Consider the following 6,270-nt stretch of genomic DNA (forward strand, 5'->3'; position numbering starts at 1 on the left):
ATACCGCTGTGCTATCTCTCCGGGCCCCACTTTCTTGTACTTTTAGTGCAATGTCTGGGGGTTACATACTTGGTTTTGGGGTGCTGGATGAAGGTTACACTGATTGTGGAGGAAGCAGCACAACCCCAGGCTTTGCACTCTATCACTGAATCTCACCCCAAGAGCCTCCCACATGACACAATTTATTATGTGTATTTTTCCATTAAAAAAAAGGGCCGGAGAGATAGCATGGAGGTAGGGCATTGCCTTGCATGCAGAAAAATGGTGGTTCGAATCCTGGCATCCCATATGGCCCCCTTGAGCCCGCCAGGAGCGATTTCTGAGCATAGAGCCAGGAGTAACCTGAGCGCTGCTGGGTGTGCCCCAAAAAACAAACAAACAAATAATAATAAAAAATCCCACATTGGGCCCGGAGAGATAGCACAGCAGAGATAGCACAGCGGCGTTTGCCTTGCAAGCAGCTGATCCAGGACCAAAGGTGGTTGGTTCGAATCCCGGTGTCCCATATGGTCCCCCGTGCCTACCAGAAGCTATTTCTGAGCAGATAGCCAGGAGTAAACCCTGAGCACCGTCGGGTGTGGCCCCCCCCCCCAAAAAAAATCCCACATTATTATAAAATCTGTTCATATGATGTACTAAAAATAAAGTGCAAGCCACACATATTCCCCAGTACTAAACAGCTTGAGAGACATGTGGCAATGAAACAAATACATATTTATCTAAGCTCTCAAGTGTCTCTTTGATTTGATCCTGATACTCCTGAAGATATAAAGATAGAACCTTCCCCCTATATTATAAAAGGAGGTGGTACCGTGTGACATTCCCTATAAGCACTGCAGAGTGACTCAAAAACAAAGATTAGGGCCGGAGCAGTGGCGCAGCAGTAGGGTGTTTGCCTTGTATGCACTAATCTAGGATGGACCACAGTTTGATTCCCCAGCGTCCCATATGGTCCCCCAAGCCTGGAGCGATTTCTGAGCACACAGCCAGGAGTAACCCCTGAGTGTCACCAGGTGTGGCCCCAAAACACACAAAGATGAATTTTATATCTTTTTTTTTAGGGAATGATAAGGGGTTATGGGCCATACCCAGCAATATTCAGGTACTAAGGATCCAACCAGGGCTTCAGGCCTCTGGAATTATCTCCCAAGCTATCCCTATCCTTCTGCCTCCATTTTTTTCTCTATTAAGTTACACTTTCAGGGGTATAGTTTAAAATATATGCGTAAATATATTTATATGTATCTATACATTTAAGCATACATTTTTACTTTTATGTATACAGGCCATACCTGACATGCTTGGGGTACACCAGGATTCTACCTGGTGATGGGCATAGAATTCAGGGCTTTGCACATCCTAGAATTAAGTGCCAACATTTGAGAATTCTCCTTGGCCTTTAAAAATGTGCATTTAGATTGGTTTGGTTTGGGGGCCATAACCGGCAATGCTCTGGCTTACTCCTGGCTCTGTGCTTAGAAATCATTCTGGGCAAGCTTGGAGAATTATATGGGATGCCAGGGTCCAAGTCCAGATCAGCTATGTGCAACGCAAACACCCTACCTGCTGTGCTATGCCGCTAGCTCCAAAACATTATTTCTTTTTAATACTGCATCTCTCTTTTTTTTTAATTAAACATGAATTTATTTATTAAGATTTTTGGGCTATACCCAGCTGGTGCTCAGGGTTTACTATTGGCTCTGTGCTCAGAAATCGCTCCTGGCAGGCTCGGGGACCATGTGGGATGCCAGGAATGGAATCCAGGTATGCTCCTGGTCAGCAATATGCAAGGCAAATGCCCTACCGCTGTGCTATCGCTCCAGCCCCTTAATACTGCATCTCTTTAGGGAGATAATTCTAAGCTTGGGAGGCCCTAATCTGATCTTAATACTACATGTATCTCCCTAAGTATCACAGGAGTAACCCCTGAGGACAGTGCCAGGAGTAACTTCCAAGCACTGCCAGATGTGGTTCCCAAACCAAAGAAGAATCATCATCAAAATCAATTGCATTTCTTTCCCCAGGGAATATTACACCAACGAAATGAAAATATGGGCAGCACCCCTCAACACGCCCATAAGCTGATATGAACACATTTTTGAAGATTTGGACGTCACTATTATGTTTAACATCCCAAGGATGAGAATACTAGCAAATCATGGATCTGAAGTATCAACCACTATTTTCCATTCTCACTTGGTGAATGGCAGATTGTGGGGTAAAAAATGGAGTCTGACCTAGGTTATTATATATACTTAAGTGAGTCATTTAATACATCTGAGCTTCAGTTTCTTTCTCTCCCTCTCTCTCTCACTCACTCTCTACAAAAATGATGACTTGTTCAAATATTGGAGAATGCTGTTCCTATTAAACTGACAGTCATTAATATTTATTAAGGTAGAACTGCACTGCTTAGTCTGAAAAAGTTAAACAACAATAAAAAAAAAAAGAAGTTTTTATGCTACTTTTGTTATCAGAGCCAATCACAAAACATGATTTTACCATGTTTACCTTCATTTACCACTTACTATTTTGGGGGGGGGGGTTTGGGCCACACCCGGTGATGCTCAGGGGTTATTCCTGGTTTGGAGGACCATATGAGATGCCAGAGATCGAATCGAGGTCTATCCTGGGTCAGCTGCGTGCAAGGCAAATGCCCTATTGCTGCACTACTGCTCCGCCCCATTTACCATTTAATTTTAAGAAAACTTCAAAGCATTGCCAAATATCATCAAACAAATAGGCTTTTGGTATTTTGGGGGGTAAACTTTTCTTGATAGTTGTGGATACATAACTGATCTCTTTTCTTTATATATTTCATTAGAAAGGCAAACTCGGCAGGAGAGATAGCATGGAGGTAGGGCATTTGCCTTGCATGTAGAAGGACTGTGGTTTGAATCCCTGTATCCCATATGGTCCCAGAACCTGCCAGGAGTGATTTCTGAGTGTAGAGCCAGTCCCTGAGCGCCACCGGGTGTGACCCAAAAACCAAAAAAAGGGGCTGGTGAGGTGGCGCTAGAGGTAAGGTGTCTTCCTTGTAAGCCCTAGCCAAGGAAGGACTGCAGTTCGATCCCCCGGCATCCCATATGGTCCCCAAGCCCAGGGCAATTTCTGAGCGCTTAGCCAGGAGTAACCCAGAGCATCAAACGGGTGTGGTCCGTAAAACCAAAAAAAAAAAAAAATTACGGAAGCAAGCCAGCCTGCCTGCCTGCCTTCCTTCCTTCCTTCCTTCCTTCCTTCCTTCCTTCCTTCCTTCCTTCCTTCCTTCCTTCCTTCCTCCCTCCCTCCCTCCCTCCCTCCCTTCCTCCTTTGGTGTTTGTGTCACACCTGATGGCACTCGGGTTACTCCTGGCTCTGTGCTCAGAAATCACTCCTGGCAGGCTCAGGGGGCCATATGGGATGCCGGGATTTGAACCACCGTCCTTCTGCAAGCCAGGCAAATGCCTTACCTCCATGCTATCTCTCTGGCCCAGAAAGCTGTAATTCTTTTTTTTTGTTTTGTTTTTTGGTTTTTGGTTTTTGGGTCACACCCGGTGGTGCTCAGGGGTTACTCCTGGCTGTCTGCTCAGAAATAGCTCCTGGCAGGCACGGGGGACCATATGGGACACCGGGATTCGAACCAACCACCTTAGGTCCTGGATCGGCTGCTTGCAAGGCAAACACCGCTGTGCTATCTCTCCGGGCCTGAAAGCTGTAATTCTTAAATGACTGAAAGATATGATCCTGTGTATATGAAGAGTCAGCCGGCAAATAAAACTCTGACTATCTCAACATGATGAGCCCAAGGAAATCCATTTTGCATTTAGGAAAATCCAATATTTAAATAATCTAACTCAAAGTTGTAAGAAATGACTCATTTTTAAAAAGAATGAGGGATGGGGCTGGAGAGATAGCATGGAGGTAAGGTGCTTGCCTTGCATGCAGAAGGACGGTGGTTTGAGTCCTGGCATCCCATATGGTCCCCCGAGCCTGCCAGGAGCAATTTCTGGGCATAGAGAAAGGAGTAACCCCTGAGCGTGCCAGGTGTGACCCCCAAAAAAAGAATGAGGGAGCTGGAAAGATAATAACAGTATGCACCTTGCACATGACTGACCTAGGTTTGACCTCCCACAAAGATCCCTAAGCCCATCCAGGAGTGAACCTGGAGCACAGAGCCAGGAGTAAGTCATGAAAATCACTGCCTGTGGTTCCCCACCACCACCAAAATAAAATATTTTGAAAAGGAGGGCTGGAGAGATAGCACAGCGGTGGGGCTTGCATGAGGCCAACCCAGGAGGGTCTTGGATTCATTTCCTGGCATCCCATATGGTCTCCTAGTCTGCCAGGAGTGATTTCTGAGTGCAGAGCCAGGAGTGCAGAACACAGCTGGTGTGGCTCAAAAACCAAAAAGAAAAATTATTTTGAAAAGGAGCCAAGTTAATTTTAACCCTATTTTTATTTCAACCCTTCCAAAGTCTCCACTTCTTTAATGCCTCTATTCACTTCCCCCTACAGCCCTCTAGCTCTGGCAACTGAGTTTCCTCTAGGCAGGGGACAGACACATCAGGCTCTAAAATGCCAATAGATGTCTATCCCCAAACACTGTCAAACATTGTAGGAAAATAGAAAATTCCCTGCCTTACAGAGCTCACAACTGGATCTGAGAATAAACCAGAGAATAAAATTTTAAAAATCTCTGAACATGTAAGCCTAAAGAACTATGAATAAAGCAGAGTAAGGGAATTTCCAAGAGTAAGAGTAACCTTTAGTGACAGCTCAAAAGGTGATGGTTGAGCAAAGGTTTGAAGAAGTCTGGAGAGATGTGACAGTGGATAGTGTGTTCACCTTTGCAGGTAGGCGACAAGGGTTTGAGACACTGAGTCTGCAGGCCTGAGCCCTGAGTGCAGAGCCAGGAATAAGTACTGAGCACAACCCCTTCCCCTCACTCCCCCAAAACTGATTTTAAAAACTAGGAACAAAGAGAGACAAGTGAGACGACAGCGCCAGGCAGTCAGGCAGGATGTAAAAAAAAAAAAAAAAAAAAAGGATCCTCTGGCACCAGCTCCCTTATTTTCTCTCTCCTACTCGAAGCATTAATGTTAACAGCTGTACTGTACCAGCATTATCAACAGTTGTTAAAATAAAGACGACTCCTGGCTATTTGCCTATTGACGAGACCAATATATATATATATATATATATATATATATATATATATATATATATATATATATATATATATATATATATATATATATATATATACCATTGTCCTGTCTTTTTCATGGCGTGTTCGGTTTGATTTCAGTCCTCAACTGTCTCTGAGGCATCCCCGGACCGCATACCCGGCCGGCTCACAGTTGATGAGCAGCCCGAACAAAAAGCCCTCGGTAATCCCATATTTTCGGTGTGATAAACAGCGGGCTGATGTTTGAGAAAACATCACAAAAACTTCTCTTCAAACTCAACGAAAAGGTGCTAAGTGGGCCGGAGTGATAGCATGGAGGTGGGGCGTTTGCCTCGCATGCAGAGGGTCGGTGGGGTTCGAATCCCGGCATCCCATAGGGTCCCCCGAGCCTGCCAGGGGCGATCTCTGAGCGTAGGGCCAGGAGGGACCCCGGAGCGCCGCCGGGTGACCCCAAAACAAAGCCAAAGGCGCTAAGTGCCCTCTGGGCGCAGGGCAGGTGGGGGCGTTGCAAGCAGCGCCGGCAAGCACAGGCGCGGGGCTCAGGAGCTCTGCGCCGCCCGGGCTGAGGGCGCTGCCAGCTCTCGGGCCTCCCTGCACTCCGCAGCGCCTACTCGGAGGAATGCATGGCGCGAGGAGGGCACCGGCAGGCAGCAGCCGAGGCGCGAGCACGCGGACGGGCTCTCGGGGCGGGGCTTCAGGACTTCCGAGGAGCGGCGGGGCGGGGCGGGGCGGGGCGGGGCGGGCTCCAAGGACTCCCGGAGAGGCAGCCGAGGGCGGGGCTGGCCCGGGAGCTCCAGTCGCCCGTCTCCGGCGCGTGCCCGCGGCCGCTCACCCGTGCGGCTGATGCGTGTGCGTGTGCGTGTGTGTGTGTGTGTGTGCGTGTGCGTGCGCCTGGGGCCTTTCCCGCAGCTCCCGAGGCCGGGCGCGGGTGTGTGGGTGCCGGACAGGGCCAAGAGCGGTGGCGGCGCACCCCGGGCGCCGCCGCGGGAGGCCGCGCACTTACCCCGGGACTGCGAGCGAAGCGCGAGGGGGCGAGGGCGCCGCTCCGTGCGCAGGCAGGCGTAGGCGGCGTTGGCGGCGAGGACCTCTCGGAACAGCCGGAG

The 6,270-nt window shown here is 48.4% G+C and overlaps 1 protein-coding gene across 1 annotated transcript in view; it reads right to left on the reverse strand.

Annotated features, from left to right (window-relative positions):
• PUS7 (pseudouridine synthase 7) overlaps window positions 1-6,270 on the reverse strand; it is a 71,298-nt gene extending 65,028 nt beyond the window's left edge. Inside the window, 1 exon segment of the mRNA XM_049783897.1 lies at window positions 6,171-6,270. The gene's annotated coding sequence lies outside the window, so the exon portion shown is untranslated.

The sequence above is a fragment of the Suncus etruscus genome, chromosome 1 (assembly GCF_024139225.1).
Source record: "Suncus etruscus isolate mSunEtr1 chromosome 1, mSunEtr1.pri.cur, whole genome shotgun sequence".
NCBI lineage: Eukaryota > Metazoa > Chordata > Mammalia > Eulipotyphla > Soricidae > Suncus > Suncus etruscus.